This window comes from Pinus tabuliformis, chromosome 3_2, assembly GCF_031772625.1.
Source record: "Pinus tabuliformis cultivar Carrire ecotype Pingquan chromosome 3_2, CPIR1, whole genome shotgun sequence".
NCBI lineage: Eukaryota > Viridiplantae > Streptophyta > Pinopsida > Pinales > Pinaceae > Pinus > Pinus tabuliformis.
The window spans coordinates 285,082,830-285,103,968 of record NC_142302.1 but is presented as its reverse complement, the minus strand read 5'-3'; the positions used below and the strand labels follow the sequence as shown (position 1 = coordinate 285,103,968).

The window sequence follows — 21,139 nt, the reverse complement described above, 5'->3', positions numbered from 1 at the left end:
TTTAGTGTGATCAGTCCCACCATGATTCACATGGGCTTCTACTCAACACTGGCTGTTGCTATTGTAAGAGTCTTCAAGCTCGTTGAACCCATAGTATTGATAAGTGTATTCTTTGGGTCTCTGGTTTTCAAATTCTGCCTATGTTTTCCTCTCAGTATCATTATTTCAAATGCTGAAAGCTCTAATTCCCATTGCTGTGTATTTGATTGTGGTTTCCCTGAAGAAAGAAGCTTATAAAGGTGAGCCCGAGGCCAATATGTTGGCCATATCCATTGGAGTTACTATTTCAGCTTATGGGGAGGCCAAGATGAATGCATGGGAGGTGATTCTCCAGTTAAGTGCAGTTGCATGTGAGACTACCCAATTGGTTCTCATACAAATTCCACGAACATACAAATTCCCCTTTTTAATGAAGTGGCCTCCTTAAGAGATGACAGAAATTAGTTCTGGGCCAGAATGTATATCAGCAAGAATATTAGCATCACATAGTCATTTTAAACAAGTTCAGTGCACCAAATTAATATTCGTCAACACATTCCAGCTCAGGTACAATGTTTCACAGGACCCAACACAACTTACTCGCTGAAATGAAGATATTACAGCCATATAAACCACATTTACCCCAATGTAAATTACTCAAAAATGTATATCATCAGAATAGTGACATTACGTACTTAATTGAGCAAGAGTACAGTGCACAGAAATGAAAGACTCAAAGAGGAACCTGGTCCATATCAGTGGGAAATATATTGATAGAATGGTGGCTCTTCTTATGGTGTAGCAGTGATCCCTTTTCTGAATAAAGGATATTCTACATGCTGTTTTGATATACATATTAGGCCAGAATTACAATAAAAACTGATAGGAAAGAGACTGATATCAGATTTAAGAAGACACAGACCTTACATTTAATTCAGCCATACAGACAAAATAAAAGAGGTAAAGAGAACCTGAAATACACAGTGAATTCTTAAGGCAGTGGACAGTCTTATATTGTTTGCAAAATTCCAGAGTATAAATTGGAAGAGAACCCTCCTAATCTCTGTCTTTCTCTTCCACAACACATCCAGAACTCCTCCAGTAAATCTGAGATAGTTTGGCACTGATAAGGGAGATGTACGCACAGGTAACAGGATGATATCAGCTCTCACACCCAGGCAGAGGTATCACGGCCTGTTTGTTTTCAAGGCAGCCTCCAAATCTGTAATATGTCCCTCACACCAAAGAGAAAACTCAAACTTGGACCCTTCAATAAGAGTACGCTCAGCCAGGAGTAAATAAAGCCTTGATGCGGATATAAACTTGGTCTCTCAAAAAACAGAACTTGGCCCATAAGTCAGAACTTTTTACCCTTCAGAACTGTTTACTTCAACTCAGTCATGTACCAAACTTCTGGCCCTTTCACTGCTGGAAATTCATCATTACATCACTGACTAATTGTGGTGATTACACTCTTGATAACATACTATTCATGGTAACAATTTGTCCTAGATTACTGTGGTAAATGTGCTTGTATCAGTTCACTGCTCACTCATGTCATTGATTACAAATCTGCTCTTGAATTACTGTGGTAAAATGAGCCTTAAGGCTGGTATATTTCCCCAATATTGATGCCTTAGCCCTATTTCATCAGATGCAACTGGCAGACGTGAAACCTAACTCAGTCACTTTGGTAAGTGTGCTCCTGGCATGTGCGCATTTAGCATCGCAGAAACAATGTAAGTTGATTCATGGTTATATAATTAAAGGTGGATTTAACTCTAATCTTGTTATAGTCACAGCCCTAATTGACACATATGCCAACTGCGGCATTTTAGAGGTTGCACACCAGTTGTTTGACTAGATGTCTGAAAAAAATGTGGTATCATGGAGTGCAATGATTGCTGCCTATGGAATGCATGGTCTTGGTGAGGAGGCAATTTCTCTTTTTCACCAAATGCAGATGACGGGCATATTGCCAAACCACATCACCTTTGTTTCTCTTTTGTCTGCATGCAGCCATTCAGGCCTGGTGCTTGAGGGCAGACAATATTTCAATTCTATGGTTCAATATTATTGCATTGTTCCCAGGGTAGTGCATTATGCATGCATGGTTGATCTCCTTGGCCGAGCTGGGCATCTACATGAGGCATGGGACTTGATTAAAACCATGCCTTTAGAACCAGGTGCGAGTGTGTGGGGTGCTTTGCTTGGAGCATGCAGAGTTCACTGCAATATTGAGCTGGGGCAATATGCAGCAGAGCAACTTTTCGAGTTAGAACCTAAAAATGCTGGATGTTATGTACTGCTGGCAAACATCTATGCTGCAGCTGGCAGATGGGAAGATGTAGCAAGGGTAAGAACAATGATGAAGGACAGAGCGGTTAAAAAGACTCCAGGTTACAGCTGTACTGAGGTAAATAATAGGGTTCATGCATTTGTCATGGGAGACAGATCACACACTCAATCAGAGGAAATTTATGAGATGCTGGAGACTTTGGAAAGGAAGATGGAGGCAGTGGGGTATGTTCCAGATACAAATTTTGTACTACATGATGTGGAGGAGGAGGTGAAGGAAAGTATGTTGTCTACTCACAGTCAGAAGCTGGCCCTTGCTTTTGGGCTAATAAGCACAACCCTGGAACCCCACTTTGGATTACAAAAAACCTGCGCATCTGTGGCAACTGCCATAGTGTTACCAAGCTCATCTCCAAGATTGCTATGCGAGAAATTTACATGAGAGATGCAAACCATTTTCATTATTTCAAGGATGGAATGTGCTCTTGCAAGGATTACTGGTGATGTTGGTTTCATTGCACTAGCAACATAAGCCCATGATTAGGGACAAATGTCGCTCCACGTGTTGTTTTACATTGTGCAGTAGCCTGTTTGTGGAAGATCTTGTTTCCATTAATTAGGCTTTGGATCTTGTTTCCGATCATCATCAACAGGCGAACAAAACATCGAGAACCCGATAAAAACAGATCTTACTAAAAAGGAGAAAAATTAGAAGTAAATAACTGCCCAAATGCATCTTCCTTATAGTCAAGGTCCCATTTATGTGCACAGGAAAAGGGCCACCGAAGAGGCCATGAAAACAACTTTCAAAACAAAATCATGAAATAGCCATGGATTAAGAAATTTACATGTCAAGAAGGACATCCTCCTCTTCTTCGCCCGTGGTGACAGTAACCTCCTCAAGCTTAACAATGGGTGCAACCTGAGCTCCAGTGTCCTCTTCCTTTCTGGCATCATCCTCGTTCTCTCTCGAATCGTAATCTACTGCCCGTGTAAGAACAGGATCCTCCTGAGTTCCAGCCATCCCAATACCAGATAGTGCACAGAGGGAGGGCTCGAATGAAATCGATGGATCCAAAATATGCCAGAAACTCGCCCAATATCAGACACGAATGCGAAACCCCGAGGATTTTGGACAAAGGATTTAACTGTGCAAAAATGCTTCGAAGGCAAAGGGCAAAGAGGTCGACGGAGAGAAAACACTCTATATAAGGGTTTTTGAGGTCGATGGAGAGAAAACACTCTATATAAGGGTTTTGAAGAGGGAAGGCCGGTAGCTGTTAAAGATTGAGAGTAAAAGTAGCATCGTTAAAGATAATATAATAAATTATTACAGGGATGTTTGGGGGGTTTCAAAGGGAGAGAAGGCTATGGAATAACCCCTAAATCATCTCCAACATGAGAGGCCTACTTCATTCATGTTGTCATGTTGGGACCAGAGGTTGTTGTGCGTTTTTTGTTTTCGCAAATTTGAACTTTTTCCTTGGTGATATATTATTGTGTTTATTGTAATAATAATGGGATGGGGTTGAGGGGTTTGTAAATGAGATAAATATGGAAAAGTAATATGAAATATTGGTTTTAAATTATTATAATAAGTATTGTTGTGGTTGATCCATGATAAGTTGTAGGGTAGTTGGTTTGTATGGGGTTTAGTTGTTACGAGGTCTTAAGTTCAAATGTCATGGGGAGGGGTTGAGAATGGAAGTCATTTTGGGGGCATCAAAACTATTCTAAGGGGCATCTTCCACTGAGCTTTACACAATCCTCGATGTTGAGGATGAAAATAATATGAATATGCCAAGCTCACTCTACAGCCTAGTATGGTTATAACCATGTTTCTCCATCATTCCAAGGGGCATCTTCCACTGAGCTTTACACAATCCTCAATGTTGAGGATGAAAATAATATGAATATGCCAAGCTCACTCTATAGCCTAGTATGGTTACAGCGATGTTTGTCCATCATCAAAGTTGAAATTTTGCTAGTGTCGGCCAAAATAAATTTAAAAAAAAAAATTTAAAAACAAAAAATACAAAACATTTAAATAATGTTTGCTCATAAAAAATAATTGCCAATGAAGAAATTGGATCCCTCTCCGCTCATATTATATCTATATTTAAGATGGGTCTATGCTAGTGGATAACACAAAAATCACAAAGTGAAGAAGAGTTTAATTTCAAGCCAAAGCAAAACTTTGGGACTAGCGCAATTCATCTAACTTCTATTGAAATGCGGTATTTATACGTGTAATGTGTATATATATATATATATATATATATATATATATATATATATATATATAGTGTAATTGCTATTATGTTGTTAAATGGTTGTTTAATTAATGTTGGTTATTCGATGGCAAGATGGTTTTGTAACTCTTAATGATGTAATTGTTCATCTTCTTGGTTGTAGTGTGCCATGTTGTTGACATACAAATATTGTAATGGAGCCAAAAAAAATGACAGTAAAGCATAGTTGGAAGTTATAAGTTTATCCTCCTGGAAAAGCAAAATTGTGGAGTTAAAGAACCACTTCTAGGAAATCAATTTCCATCACATCCATAGGGAGCTAAATACAACTGTAGATTCTCTCTAAAAAAGAATTATTTGTCTGGAGACAGGTTACATATATTATGATGAATTAGTTGGCAACCCAGTTCAAAGTTCTCATTCGATGCCCATATACTAATATGGATCAGCTTTAAGTCAAATTTTCAATTAGTTATCAACTAGCTTACTATAAATTTCAAGTGAGTCTACATTCAGCTTTCAATTAGCCTCAAATACAATGTCTTTCTTTTTCTCTTGACAGGGGCCTCTTCATGGTTGTATAATACACTTTCGGGAATTTTTGGTTACAGGCTAATGTCATTTCTAGTCACTGTCTCCATTTTTCTCATAGTAGGGCCCTCTTCGTGGTTGTATAATACACTTTCTACAATTTTTGGTTGCATGCTATTGTCATTTCTAGTCAGTCTTATAATTTGCAGAAGAAAAAAAAATTGTAAAACCCTGGTTTTACAACAACTTCTTTTTCTCTTCTTCTAGGTCGTGATGCCTTGTCTTCTGGCAACCCATTGTAATGACAGAAGTTACAATCTTTTTGTCAATGTTTGTGCTTTTTTTCTTCCTCGTGAATAACAAAAGGGTCCTTTTTTTCTATAGTAATAAGAAGAAGAAGAATAAGAAGAAAGATATTGTAATGGTTATGTCATGGTTGGCATTCCTAAATATAAGCAGATATAGGATAAGCATGCATGCATATTAGAACTTGGTGCGCATGGATGGAATTCAATGTGCCAAATGATGTAGATGTTTCACAAGCATGGGGTGTGACATTTCAACCCTAGTTATCAATAGTGATGAGAGGCCACCAAGGACAATACCCCTTGGACCCTATGATAAGTGTTGCACATTTTGGTGTTAGGAGTGGAAGGGTAAGCTTGGTTCGAGGAGGTTGGTTATGGGATGTTTTTTGGTGCACATGAGGTTGTGCATCAACTACCATGGCTACACTTGAATTAGTGGGTCTTTACAAAAATAAAGTGGGAGAATTAAGTTTTGTGAACAAAAGTAGCCTATGGGTGATATTTGCATTGATCACTTGTGTTAGGAACCTTTTTAGGCAAGTTAACTAATACTTGGAAGGTGTGAACCATGTAATTGAAATAATTCAATAGTGTCCTCCTTCCTTCAAATGAAGCAACAAAGCCAAGAACGTGACTATCAAATAAATATTAGCCCCCTATTGAGCCCTTGTTGCACATTTACAATTTGCTCAGACATTGATGTCATGGTGTTTCACACTAAGTATATCTAAGATTACATGTGATAGTATATGCCTCATTTTAGTACTAACAACTTCATTAGTTTTGTTCTTATATATTACATACTTTTTTTATTTGTGGTTGTTATGTATGTGATGTTTATAATAATTACAAAACTAACTATGTGAAAGCATCCCTAACATAAATTTTCATTTGGCACTAATAATATTTTCCTTACAACCCCCTTCCTTCATTGGTGGTGGGAAGGAAGCTGATCCTTCCTTCCCCCCACACCCCCCTTCCTTCCTTTGGAAAGAGAGGTAAGAGCAAGAGTTGGAAAGATGCCAGAAAGAATGCCTACCTTTGGTAGTTGTGTTGTCGTATCTAGAGAAAGAAAGTCAGTTACTGTCGTCCTCCCTTCGGTAGATGAATGCCTACCTTTGGTAGTTACCTTCGGTAGGAGAGAAAGAAAGTCGGTTACCTATGCTTCGCTTCGGTTGTCGTATCGAGAGAAAGAAAGTCGGTTACCTACGCTTTGCTTCGGTTCGGTAGGAGAGAAAGTCGGTATGAGTACTTTGGGTGTTGTTGGTTGTTCTTTTTTTTCGAACAACTGTTACTTGTTTGAAGAAAGAAGTCTATCTTACTCTGAAAGAGGTAAGGGGCGGCACCGCAGCAGAACGGAACGCTCTCCGGAGGAGCCATCAAAGGTACGAGTTCAAGAAAAAAGATAAGCGATAAGCGATCATAGGGCGAGGATAGGGGAAGGCACGCTTGAGGGTCGTCCAGGCGAGGGTGGGGTACGGGTAGGGAGAGGGGGGAAAGGACAGGGGAATAAGAGAAAGGAGAAAAGAAAAAAGAATGAGAGAGAGGAAATAAGGGAAAGGAGAAAGTAGTCGACACTAAATTCAACAACTAAAAAGAGGTTCTTTGAGCCATGGCTAGCTCTCAGAGAATTTCATTCTCTTCGAGCTCTATACATATTATACTCGTCTAGACATATGATACTCGCATCTCTACGTTTCACTTCTTTACTCTCTTCTCTACCGAGATAAAGATCTAGATCTAGTATAACTTAGCCATTCCAATAGCCAATAGTCTTTAGTCCTATTTAGTACCCTTCTAATAGTCCCCTTGGCATAGTAGGTAGATATTGATTCCTTGTCCATGCATGAAGTTCCATAGCAAGAGATTAGACCCACTTCACCATTGACCTTAGCATATGGAAGGAAGGAGGTGTAGATGCCAGTCATAAGGCCAGGAGGTGCCCTTCTAGATAAGCCCATAGCCGATTATAGAGGAATCCCCTGTTTCATCGCAGATTGATGCTTAATATTGAATTTGCCAGAATGTTCCTTGCTCTCGACATGACACTGGTGAATAAGAAGCGGGGGGGGCTTGACAAAGCACCCAACCCCTACTTTAGCCCATTGATCGGTGAGGCATCCAACCCTTCACCTTCTCTCTTTGACCCTGCAGCGCTTAACTACGGTACTCTCTCACTTCGCCTAGCTAGGTTGTTCCTAAACTTGACCTTGCCTAGCCGGGTTGTGAGCCTAACAATTGGTTGGTCAGGGGAACACCATCAAATACCAGAATTTCTTAGGTAGGGGTTGTGAGCCCTAGCTTTCTATCTTCTTCTGTGTAATTTGAATAGAACACCATCAAATACCAGAATTATCAATTCTCATTCTCCAAAACTTTTAAATGTGCGGAACTGAGACAGAAATCATTCAATCAAACCACTCGAAATGCATCTGAATGCTGATCCATTAACTTAAAGAACTTCTTCCCAAACTCTGCCATTTTTTAAACAAAATTTTGAGCACAACCTTGTCTAGTCCATTTATAAAGAGCGTTAGTTTATGAAATCTTGCCTGTAAGCCAAAATAGAGTCAAAATTTTCCATTGAAAGCTCAGAATAACTGAACCAGAAATAACCCTTGTGAAATTTGCTGCTTAAAACATTGTTTTGAGCACGGCCTCTTTCTTCAGATTTATTTTAGATAATACGGTAGCTTATTTGATGAAATATTTCCAGAAAGTTGAAATATGGCAAATTTTTCCAATCAAGAACTCTAAATAATTTCATTAGGACAAGGCGTAGAGGATTCATGACGGCGACAAGAAAATAATGGCGCTTTGCAATTTTAGCACTCTCTTGCAGAAAAATACCTTTTCTGAAATCGTTTTGACCACGAAGAAACGCAGATGAACTGTTGGAAGTCGTGCAGAGAGAGATCTGGTGGCTCATGGATCGATTCTGGGGCAATGTTTATGCGATTGCAAACCATGATTGTTCATATGCGAGCATCCATAAAATCATCTCATTAACGCCACATGCAGTGCATTTAAAACTCAAGAAAATTCTCTCATATGCTAAGGAATTTATAACATAGAGGGTAAGAAACCAACATACAGAATAATCCATGCAAGTGAGTCAAACTAGATCAAAAGAGAGAATGACACTTGGAAAACAGACCACCACTACCCAACCTAGAAATGACTCTTCAGTTCACCACCGAGTCGAGGTTCTTGCCATGGATCAACCGCCTCCAATTGATCTATGCAATGGGTATTTAATACCTTATTTCATGATATGGTTTCCATTAGCGGTGTCTCACTTTTATGGATCTTTTTATCCATTTGCGTAGGCTTATCTCATAAAAGCTCACCTTTCTCTCCCATGAGGATTTTCCTCATAGAAGATTGCCTTTCTCTCTCGCACAACTTTTATGTTTTTCTCAATGGATATTTATCTCCAATCCATCCAACTTATCTAGAATTAAATCGAGAAGCTTTACCATGAAAGAATTATCCTTTCCCATTCACCAATGTGATTTGGCAAGAATCTCATCTCTTGGTGTCTCGCTTTTCCAAGTGATTAATTTATTAATAATGTATTTACTTTTTATATTACACATCATACCTAGCTTTTCTCAGCTTAGGTTTGCAAAGTTTGACACACAAGGGAGGGGTGTTACATTTTGGATCCCTCTCTTTCCTTAAGATCCCTCCAACTGCAGCTAGAGTTCTTAGATGACTGTAAGGAGGAAGCCCCTATTGGAAAGGGACAGACAGTTTGAAGGTGTCTATCTTGTTGGTAATTCCTATATCAAAAAGTTGTATTTTCATAGTCCAGGGGTTGGGAATACACAATTCCCATCCACTTGAGCTCAATTTTATCTCGCAAAACTTCATTGGGATCTACCTAAACACATATGCAAACATAGGTGAAAATGCCTTTCAAAAGTCTTTCCCTGCCTACTTTGACGAATCTTCCAATAAAATTGCCCACTTTTTCTAAGAGATCTAGATGGGTAAAGTGAATGGGAAAATTGGGAATCTTACCCATACTAGAGTAGTCATCGGCAACATAGTGAGAGGATTGAAGTTGGGAAACCATGGCTTCACTAGAAGACTAACTCATCCCCAAAACCATGGACCTTGGTCAAGGATTTTTTTCTTATCCTCAAGACATTTGAAGATCACCACAAAAAAACATGGGTCTACATCCACCCAAACCGGCGTTCATCCAATCCTATCATAATCGAACAGAAAAACGCTACTTTTTCAATAGAAAATGGGGAATAAAAGTATCACCCAAGGATAATGACCATCGCATCAAGCGCTCAATCATAAGGGAGGAGCAATAATTTGACAATCACACGTCCTTGATTTCTGTTGATTTAACTCTGAACACTCACGTAATATTCTCTTACTTGGCGAATTAAACACCACTGCATGGAATGGACGAGGATTGAGCCGAACCCTGGATGAAGCCCACTTCATTCTCATCTAAACACAAAACTATATATATGTCAAAGCTATTACAATAGATTCTGACTGTCAACACCTCGAGGTTCTGTTTATATGTGGCTACCTTTTATGGTTACTATTGAATGTGTGATTGGCAATAGTAATGGAAACTTAGGGCTGCCAAATTTCCTTCGATTCCCTCACTACATCCTAACGCAAATAGTTGTTCAATGCCTTGGTTGTCTTTCAAAACTGGTAGGAAACGTCTTCTTTGATATTTCTCGATGGTTTTAATTCCACTACAATCACAACTTTCATTTACATAAACTTCGTGTTTTCGCACAAGCGACGATTGTTCCAAGGTGAAATGTCACTTGGATGGTTTCAATGTTGTTGACCCATCATAACTAACTAATGGATATTCCCATTACAATTTTATACCACCCCATTATCAATATCAATTATGCATGGGAACCAATTAAAGCAACTTTTCACATTAATTTTATATGAGCATGAGAACATGTGTTAACAAGCAGCCCATAAAGCCTCATTTTGAATGCCATAGTCACTTAGAAGGAATTCCTCTTGTAGTAGCATCCTCCCTACTAAACTTTGCTAGTGCTAACATTAGAACCACCATTACAACAAGATATCTTTCTAGTGTTGACAACACCATTATAGTAAGATACCTCAAGAGAGACAGAAAATTTAAAAAGTATGATAGTAATACGTATCCAGAAGATGGTATTGAAACTAGTAATTGTTCACGAATCCATAAGATTGTAAGGTCATTCTCATTATCATAATCATTGTCATCATCATCACCATCATCCTTGTCATTGTTATTGGCATCATTACATTATCATCATAATCACCATTCATGCCATCATCATCATCATTATGGACATTGTTTGCAATTGTTCATAATTGTAGATGTTGTAAGAAATATCATCAACCCAAAAAATGTGATCAGTGCTAGAAAAGGGTTGTTTAGGAAACATTGATATACGTAAGAGAAATAACAACTCTATTTTTGACAGATGATCGATGATGATGATCATCACCACCATTATCATCGTCATTGTCATTTTTATCATCCCCATCATCATCATTAATGTAATTTCTATCGACATTGTTGTAATCATGCATCATCATCATTCATGCCATTATTGTTTTTGATGATGACCTAGATGAAAATGATGATCATGACACCAAAGATAATGCTTATGATTATGACAATGACAACATCTAAAATTGGGAAGATTCGCCAACGTCATTAGCATCATCATCATCATAATCATTGTCATTGTAACCTCTATCGTCTTTATCATCATAATCACAATTCATGTCATCGCCATCATCTTCATTTTCATCATTGTCAATATTATTGACATTGTCATCAATTGTTCATAATTGTCAATGCCATAAGGAATATCATCAATGCAGAAAATATGATGAGTGTTGGAAAAGGGATGCAAAAGCGAACATAGAAATGGGGGCAACAATAGAAGTAAAATTGGATGAAAAGTGGATACAACATAAGTAGATGCACAACAACATAAAAAACCTGACACGAAAGTGGATGCAAAAGTAGATGCAGTTGTCAATGCAAACTTGGATGCAAACATGAAGGCAAAAGTGGAAGCAAACATGGGTCTAATGGTAGGTGTAAAACTTGGCACAAATTGTGGTGAAACAAATGTGGATGCAACAACGGAAACAAAAGTATATGCAAAAATGGATGAAACAAAAGTGGATGCAATAGGGGATGCAAACGTGGAAGCAAATGTGGTTGCAATGGTAGGCGCAAGATATGGTGCAACAAAAGTGGATGTAACAATAGACAAAAAATATGCAAAATAAGATGCAAAAATGGATGTAAAAGTGGAAGCAAACATTGATGCAACAGGCAAAACAAAATTGGATGCAAAAAATGGATATAATGTAAGTAGATGCAAAAGTAGATACAAAACGAGATGCAAAACCCAATGCATAAACCTGACATAAAAGTGGATGCAAAAGTAGATGCAATATTTGATGCAAAAGAGGATGTGAACATGGATGCAAAATTGGAAGCAAACGTGGATACAACAGTGAGTGCAAAACATGGTGCAAATTGTGGCATAACAAAAGTGGATGTAATGATAGATGCAAAAAAAGAATCAAAGTATGATGCAAATGAAGATGTAAAAAGGAATGCAAAAAGTGAAATTTAAAATGGGTGCAATAGTGGATGCAAAATTGTGTGCAAAAGTGGATGCAATAGAAGTCGATGCAAAAGTAGATGCAAAACGAGACACAAAACCCGATGCAAATCCCGGTCCAAAATTGGATACAAAAAGGGATGCAAAAATAGATGTAGTAGTTGATGAAAACCTAGACGCAAATGAGGATGCAAACGTGGATGCAAAATTATAATCAAAAGTGGGTGCAAAAGGAGGTGCCAAACTAGGCGCTAATTGTGGCACAAAAATATTAGATGCAATAGTGGGTACAATAATAGATGCAAAAGAGGATGTAAATATGGATGCCAAACAAGAGGGCAAAGTGGATGCAACAAAAGTAGATGCAAAATTTTATGCAAAACTAGACACAAAACACGATGTAAAACTTGGCGCAAAAGGGATGCACAAATGGATGAAAAAATGGATGCAAAAAATGATTTAAAAAAGGATGCAAAAAAGGATGCGAAAGTCGATGCAAAAGTTGATGCAAGTGTAGGTGCAAAAAGTGGATGCAAATGAGGATGCAAAAGTATGTCAAACAAAATTAGGTGCCAAACTTGATGCAAAACCTGGAACAAAACCTGGTGTAAAGGATGACACAAAACTTGGCATAAAATTTGGTGCAAAACGTGGTGCAAAACCTATTGCAATACTTGGTGCTAAACTTGGTGTAAGATTTGGTGCAAAACTTGATGCAAATTTTGTGTCAAGTTTTGCACCATATTTGATAAATGGATGCAAATAGCACCAAAAATGGGCTCTAGATGCAAAAAAAGAAGTAAAAAGGGACGCTAATCGCTGGTTTTGTTGTAGTGTATGAACATACATATTTTAGGAAGATGAAGGAGTAGTTGTATTATTATTTAAAGAATAAAGCGAAGCTTACAACCATAACCTTGATGTTGAAAGGCTCTCCTTGAGTGGTAATCCAATTCCAAGCCAAGAAACTCTCCAACACTCCTTCTCCAAGCCTAATGAATAACCTCTAAGCACAAGCTTAGCATAGGGGTGAAAATGGACATAGATCAACCATTTGAGAATGGTAGAGCGGGAATTTATAGGCTGGGAGAGGGAGTTAGGCTTCTTCCAAAGATAGGATTAGGCCCACATCTTAAGGAGGTAGCTCATAGGTATGAGACCAAGAGGTCAAACTAGGAGGATTCGATGTCATCTATGCGAAACAACCTCTAGCTCGCCACTCTGGAAGCTTCTAGATCACGAAGCTTCTCATCATCTTTGGGAAAAATTCCTTTTTGAGACCATCGCAAGTATGAGAAAGAACAGAGTGATGCCATCGCTCGCTTAACAAGGTGCAACAGGCGATAATCACAGTTTTCAGCTTCATAAGGCCGATGACTCTCATTTTAGGGTTTCAAGAGCCATTGCTCAGGGAAAGCTCCACATATTTTCCAAGAAAAGTTAAAGCGGGATTTTAATTGTATACATGGATGAGTATATTGTATAATGATCATGTTTTGGGAACTTCAGGGTATGTCACAGGGAAGTGCATGAGGCGTGATGAAATATTGTGGAATAGATGCCCCTTAAAGCATGAAGGTAGAATGAGGAGTGATGGGTGAGATGCTTTACGAGATTTTTAGAAAGGACGAGGACATGCACTGTCAGGGGGCCTCCAAATCAAGAACACATATACATATACATATCTAGGATCAAGACATGAATCCACAGCATGGATGTAGCCATCCAGATGATGAAGACTAGTTAAAAGATCCATGATATGGGCACAACCATCTAGATAACAAGGATCATTATAAAGGGGATAACATATGCTTGTTATGTAAGTTCATTCTTAGAATGAATCCATCCCAGTAAGTTTTACAAGCACTAGGAAGGATAAGCTCGATCTCATCATGGTGATGCATCTTTCGTTGCAAAGTTTTAATGAGTCTGATGTAAGAGTATCTCAGTGTCTTTTTCATGTTTAGAGAGTTTGAAAAAGAAATGAAAAAGAAAACTCCATCATGTTGCTTTTTGTAATTTGTCCCTCGAATCTGAAAAGATAGAAAACAATATCCGGGGGAACCTTTAGACCATGTCGACCAAGGTGTACCTATTTTGTAAATAGTCAACCTTAGACCAAAAAAAGGGTAAACATATACTGAGGTGGCGTCAATTCATTTACTTTAACGAGTTCGAAACGACAAGTACTCGATAAGCTTTTAAATTTTCGAGAGTCAGGAAAGAGCTGAAAGATGATTCCAGGGGGTTTCCTTTTTCATTTATTTAATGAGTCCGAAAAAGAGATAAAATAAAACTCCTAGAGTCAGTAAATAATGGCCACTATTCACATTGAAGGAACTTGTAACTACACAAGAAACACACCCATCACTAATATCATGAGAAAAATATTAGAATATTATGAAAACATTTGACAAAATGACTTTCAAAAATTATAAATAGGTAAATGTAATTTCATTTGTTACCATTTTACCAAACTGAGCTCTGAAAGTTCTTTTGTTCCCTAATTCCCTTGATTTCCTGGTGGCTGCTGCGGGAGATCTAGGGTACCATTTCATGATCAGTATGCGATAGGTAAGAACCTGATCTTTGCTCTTGCATTTCATTAATTTTTTATGCAATTTTAATGGTGAATTTTATGCCAGAAAGGAGAATTTTAAAATTTTAGGTGGTCGGCGACCATCGCGGATATGGTCATCGGACCCACAATGGTCGCATTTGAGCCTAAAGGCTCACGCGATGCCATCGCACTATTTTCAAAAACAGGCATGATGGTGCCGAGAGAGATTTTTTGAAGTTTAAAACTCTCTTTAAATAAAAAAATGTTGATTTTTATCCATGTAAAAAAGCATTAATAAGTGTTTAAATGTTGTTTTGGAGGAGAATATGGTCTTGGAATGGAAAGAAAGAGGCCATGAGGCCGAGGATTTCCTATAATCTCAGGATCTGACATGCATAAATTTTCTTAGGTATTGTGATCTATTGAAATTCTTCTAGACCACAAGGTTGAGGGCTTAGATGGAGTTGCTACCCTATCTGATCAGCCTTTGGGATGTAGATCAAGAGATCTTCATCATCAAAGGGAAAGAACTGGAACTGGAGGAGCTGAACATCTATTTCATCACGGGATTATCCTATCGAGGAGAAGTAGTTCAACTCTTCAGATCTCGCCTAGGAGGTGAGAGTACCAGGAGTCTAGTCCATAGATACTGTCTTGGTGTCGAGATAACCAACGGAGGTAAGGTGAAGATTGAAAAAATCACCTAAAACCTCATTTCGAGAACAATTTTGTTCACCATGGCGTGTGTATCTGGTAGAGAAGATTTGCATGAGGTTTTGAAGTCTCAGTTTTAGTACACTCTCGCATGTTTTACCCCCACCATCTTCAATTGGTGTGGAGGCCTTTTGGCGAATATGAAGTGCCAACTGACCAAGGTTAAGCATGGACACTTGAATCAATTCGAGTTCGGCTCTATACTGGTGACCTTCTTCTTGGATGGAGTGCCCCTCTTTTGGTATCAATGGGCAAAAGTACCACATCCCGCCCCCTAGATCCGAGGCTTGTGAGTTGGATCTAGCTGATGCCTCGAGGAGGTATGGGCCAACATATGGATTATTTACCATAATTCTTTGCTTGGCTTGAATGCCAGCTACTTATGTTGGATGGCTACACTTATGCTGGCACAAATTTCAAAGGGGAACCATATCTACCTCTGCCACCAGGCGAACAATGGACAACAAAGGTAAAATCTTGGTTTTTGAACTTTTTTCAAATTTTATGATTTTTATAAAAGTGTGAACTAAGACTCAACTTATGATAAATGTGTAGATGTGGGGCCAGAGGGACCACCATGCGTGTCACCAATATCATGGTGAGCAGCCCCTCTGATAGTGGGTGTGGACTACAAGCAAGGGGTTGAACCCTTAGCTGCGATGGAACACAATCTAGAGGCAATCACTCGAGGGGTTCCTGATTATGCCATTATCGACGATGTTCCAATGCATTAGCAGAGGCATACTGTGGGAGTCTCTATGAGACTGTGTCGGTTGCTAGGCCGAGCGATCAGAGTGGTCTCGTGCTATCATGAGCACTGTGTAGTTTGATAGTTCATCTAGTCTTTTACACATTTTGTAGGCTTTGAAAGCCAAGTGTCTCAGAACAATCTATTTTTTGACATTTTCATGTAAACACTTAGGCAGAAATGATATATATATGCATGTTTTATTTCCACTTATGTGTTCATAACATGATTCAGTTTCATAAATGATGCAAATGTCTATGAAGAACAAGATTTTCTAATGGATCGGTTAATATATTTAAACTACGTGGAATATGTTGATATATAATGTAAGCAAAATTTCTTTCTAGCAATCGAACACGTAGATACATATGCAATATTTGTGGATTTCTTACTGACTAATGATTGTTTAATTGTAACACAACGAGCTGTCAATCCAATTTGACAACTAAATCCCTAATGCTAAGAGAAACTGCTTCTGACAAGAGTTCAATAATTGCACTATATTCAACAATAGTATTGGTTGTCCCACCAAGGTAGGTACCTTGTAAGTTAATCAGCTCGCCATTAGGCTCATAGAGTACCCATGTTGCGGAAGATAGGTTATGTGTGCTAAGACAAGCACCATCAACAAAACCAATGTAATGACCTAATGACATCCGAAAACCAAGTGGAACACATGGTAAAAAGAAAAACATATGTCTGCAAGGCAAACAAATAGACAAAAATTCAAAATGCACACTAATAAATTAACACACTAATGTGCAAAAGTTATTACATGAATTTAATGCATAATACTTTTTGATGGAATCCATTTCTGAACTCGGGTCATCAATCAACATAGAATAAAACTAAAGTCTCACTATTGACATGACATATAAGCATCGACTCAGCCAAACAATAGATTAAAAGTCATAAAAGGCTATACCTCCATGCCCGCTGGGTGAGTGAGGGTTATGAGTCATAAGATGAAAACCATATTGCGATAATGAGAAAATGGTAGAGACTAAAGGATAAAATCTCATGAGAGGAGGCAAGAAAAACTTTAACTCATGATGAGGAAAAGGTGCCCCCAATTGAAAGATTCTGACCATTTCAGGGTGAACTGAAATGTTAAAGGGTAGATTTGTAGTAATTTTTCCCATATTACCCTCCAACAAGACTTCACGCACTAGGGGATGTGTCTGAAGTGGAGGTGTATGAAAATGGGAAACATACGCTTCAAGATAGGAAGTCATCTCATCGAGGCTAGGGAGAAAGGAAGAATGATGATGTAGACCATTCCATCGAACTTTTTCCAAAGACATGACCTCCACAATAATCTCATTAGTGGGGAACGTCTCATTCAAAGGACCTAGAGAATCCCAAGAACCAAGGCAAGGAGATGGCACGTAAGTTTCCAGGTTCATACTAAAGACAATATGACTTTCTAAAGTAGCCATCGAAGCTAACACGATTTCTTGATCATTTATCTCCAATGCCCTTAAATGCATAGCATCACCAAATGATTCAACTTGATTGTAGGTAGGGATAATCCAAGGATTTGCAGAGATCGAGATCATATTGACTGAATGAACATTTGGAGGTCGGAGAGAAAAAGTACCCATTATAGCAGAGTCTTTGAAGATACCTTCTCGCATGGTCTTGTAAGGAATCTCAGTATTGCCCACATAATGAATGTTATCGTTTTATGAACCAAAAGAAAAGAAAGATTGTTCACCAACCATGACTATTTTTTCTTTTTGAGGAAAACGAAGTACAGGGAACAAAGAAGACACCACACAAAACATGGCGTGAGTCCAACTTTACCCGAGAAGAAGGTTGTAATTGAGATTGGAATCTACAAATTCTACTTCTAATTCAACGGCCCTTCCTTCTAATGTAATCGGTAAGTTCGTGAGAATACCATATGGTCGTGAACCTTTGCCATCAAAGGCTTCCAAGGCGTTTGAAGATTAGTCAACTAGAGGAGAGCCGATGGCTTTCTAACACAAAACTGACATGATGCAGGTAGAGGCACCTTCATCAATAACCATTCTATGAATCTTTTTTCCATTGATAAGGACCTAAACCATAAATGTAATCTAATGAGGAAGACATGGTATATGATTCTCTAGATTGAAAGTAATCAAACTCGAATCAGAAGGACCAATAACACCTATATTAGATAGAAATGATTTCTGTTGCGTTGGTCGGGATTTAAAAACCTCAATGGAATACATTACCGAAGGTGCCTGAGCTAAATAGTCAATAATATTATAATGTTGTGCATCTCTAACATTCAAATTGAAAGATGTCTTCCGAAGAACACCTTTGTGGGGTGGCCAAATAACAGACTCACTATTATGGTGCTCGATATGGAGTGGACTAGAAGAGGACAGAGTAGAAGTAGAAGGAGTAGCATTGGCATATTTCTCCATCGTCTGCTTAGACGTAGATTGATAGTCCTTAGTTCGAGTAGCAATTGAGATAGGTGATGAACCTTGCATCATTAACACTTGGGAAACTAAGGAAGCAGAAGACTAAGTCTAGTCTACCAATTGGGTGTGCTTTGATGGAAAGGATTCTTTTAAGACAGTTGGAGTCCCTTTGAGTAAGCAAATAACTTTAGATCGTCAGGGACAATCCTTAGTTTAATGATCCTCCTCACAGATGAAGTAGGGACACTTCGGCTTTCTTCGAGAATCATCATCAACAGAAGATTTAGGGGGTAATTTTCGGGGGCATTAGCTTTGGCATTACCATTCCCCTTCTTTTTACCCTTAGAGGCTTTGTCTATTGCAGTAGACTAGACATCACGAACCACAAAGGTTTTATAGGGACTGGATGAATTATTAGAGGGATTATTGGAACTAGTGCTTGAGACCGATTTCTGCTTCGAAGAAGCTTTTGCGGGAATCTACGACATGGAACCAATGACACTGTCAACAGGTGGTGTATCTAGAGACTTCGATGTTGTTAGATCCGATGATGGTCTCAGAGCATCATGTAACATCTCATACAATGTGTCAGATTGTGAATAGACTAGGTCTAAATACTGGGCACGGGCGATAGCTTGCTCTTTAGTAACACACCCACCTGTGGCTATGTCCTTAGAAATTTTGTTGATGAATGATTTTTTGAACCATTTTGTCGACAACTCATCACCAATATTGAACTTCATGAGGCGACGCCAACATCTCCATTCATGTATATGATCAGTGATGTTGGTTATGGTGTGTTTCTGAAGTGATGTAAGCAAATGGGTGCCAGTTTCATAGTGAACCGGCAACTAGAAATGAGTGAGGAAATCCATAGCGAGATTGTCGAAGTCACTATAGGTACCTTGAGGTAAGTCGATATACCGCTTAGTGGCAGCACTTGTGAGATTTCATTGAAAGAGTCGAAGACAGATAGAATCATCGACACACAAATTGCAAGAGCACAAGAGGTGATATGTCATCACATGGGCTTGTGGATCCTCGTTCGCTTTTCCCTTGCATATGGGCCAATTGCTCGAAATCGTCGTTGGAATAGGAGGCCAATATCGAGAATGAAAAATTGGATCATTCATGAGCCTCGAAACAATGGGCAGCTCCAACGTAGCTAAGGAAGGAAATTGCATGTTAAAAGGCATATAAGGTCTTTGAGGAGACCCAAATTGCGGAGTCCATCCTTGTTGGTAAGGATTTTCCCCCGATAGTGGAGGATTTTGTCCATATGAAATCTGATTTTGTCCCCACTGAGGGTTACCTTTCTCGTAAGGAGGATTCGATCTTGGGTAGGTTTGAAACTGCCTTGCCATAGGTCGCTGATGAGCATTGCATGTGGCATATGGGTTATAAGGCTCTTGGACCTGTTGACCCTAGACATAAGGAGATTGACCCTATTGATGCCAGGGTTAACCTTGACCTTGCAAAAGTTGGCCTTGTTGATATGCATATAATGCTTACCGCTGCCAAGGCTGACCTTATTGCTGCGAAGGCTGGATTTTCTGTTTCGAAGGTTGACCTTGCTGTTGTAAAGGTTGGAATTGTGAGGACAAAGGTTCAGACAACTGCGGCACAAACTGAGTTTGTGGCTGTAAAGGTTGTTGTGGCTGTTGCAAAGTTTTCCTTTGTGATTTTATCAGTTGTCCTTGTTGTTGTAATGCTTTCCCTTTATGCTACAAATATTTCCCTTGCTTTTGTGAAGGTTTCCCTTACTGCTACAAAGGTTGTCCCTATTGCGACAAGGGTAGCTCGATAATTACTGGGGTTATACCTTGAGGGTATTGATAATTCCTGAATTGGATCTGGCCATATCCACCTAGAACAACAGATTGACAAGGCTGAACATAAGGTCTAACTTTAGGAATGTAAGATGGATTAACCAAGGTTTGTGAACCATATGGGACATAAGCCTGTTGGAACCGGACCTAAGCCATATATGGCTACTGGTATTGGATGTTACTTGACCTAGATGGATAAAAAGGGTTAGGAATAATGCCATAAAAGGGTTGATTCATTCCAACCATGTGAGTTTGTAAACCACTCACACTTGTTAGGTCCCTATACTACTATTGTAACCCCTTGCTGTTATTAGTGCGACCCTATATTGTTGTGACCATGTAGTACACATATTGTTATTATTATGCCCTTGAGAAGCCCACTATTGTTATTTTTGTTCCCTTACATAATTATTGTTATGTTCGCTATAATTATATTATGACCCCTTAGACTCCTATATATAGAAAGGAGGTCTTGTCATTTGTATCATCCAAGAATTGTTCATCTGTCTAATGTAAAGGAGGTTTACCTCTCGAAGAGGCTTATTTCTAAGGCGTTGATCTATCTTTTCTATATTTTTGTGATCTAGTTTCATAACATTTGGTATCAGAGCTTTGGATTCTAGGGTTCTGCTTCTCCAAATAGGTCATCGTGGAATTTTCTCTATAAGTACTTTTATGCGACGTTTCAGAATCTAAAAAAAAAAGAATTTGAGAGGAAATCTCATTGAACCTGGGGTCTGAATTTCATATCTTGTCTCACTATAGTTTCAGAGATGTGATTTGAGGACGTTAGGGTTTTTTAAAGCTTAGGAATTCCATCTCAAATAGGTCATTGTGGAATTTTCGTTCTACTTTGTTTTCTACG

At 38.7% G+C, this 21,139-nt stretch overlaps 1 pseudogene; it reads left to right on the top strand.

Moving 5' to 3' along the window:
• The first annotated feature begins 1,843 nt into the window (after positions 1-1,843).
• On the top strand, positions 1,844-2,719 carry LOC149180732 (putative pentatricopeptide repeat-containing protein At3g49142 pseudogene; annotated as a pseudogene).
• Positions 2,720-21,139: the final 18,420 nt, after the last annotated feature.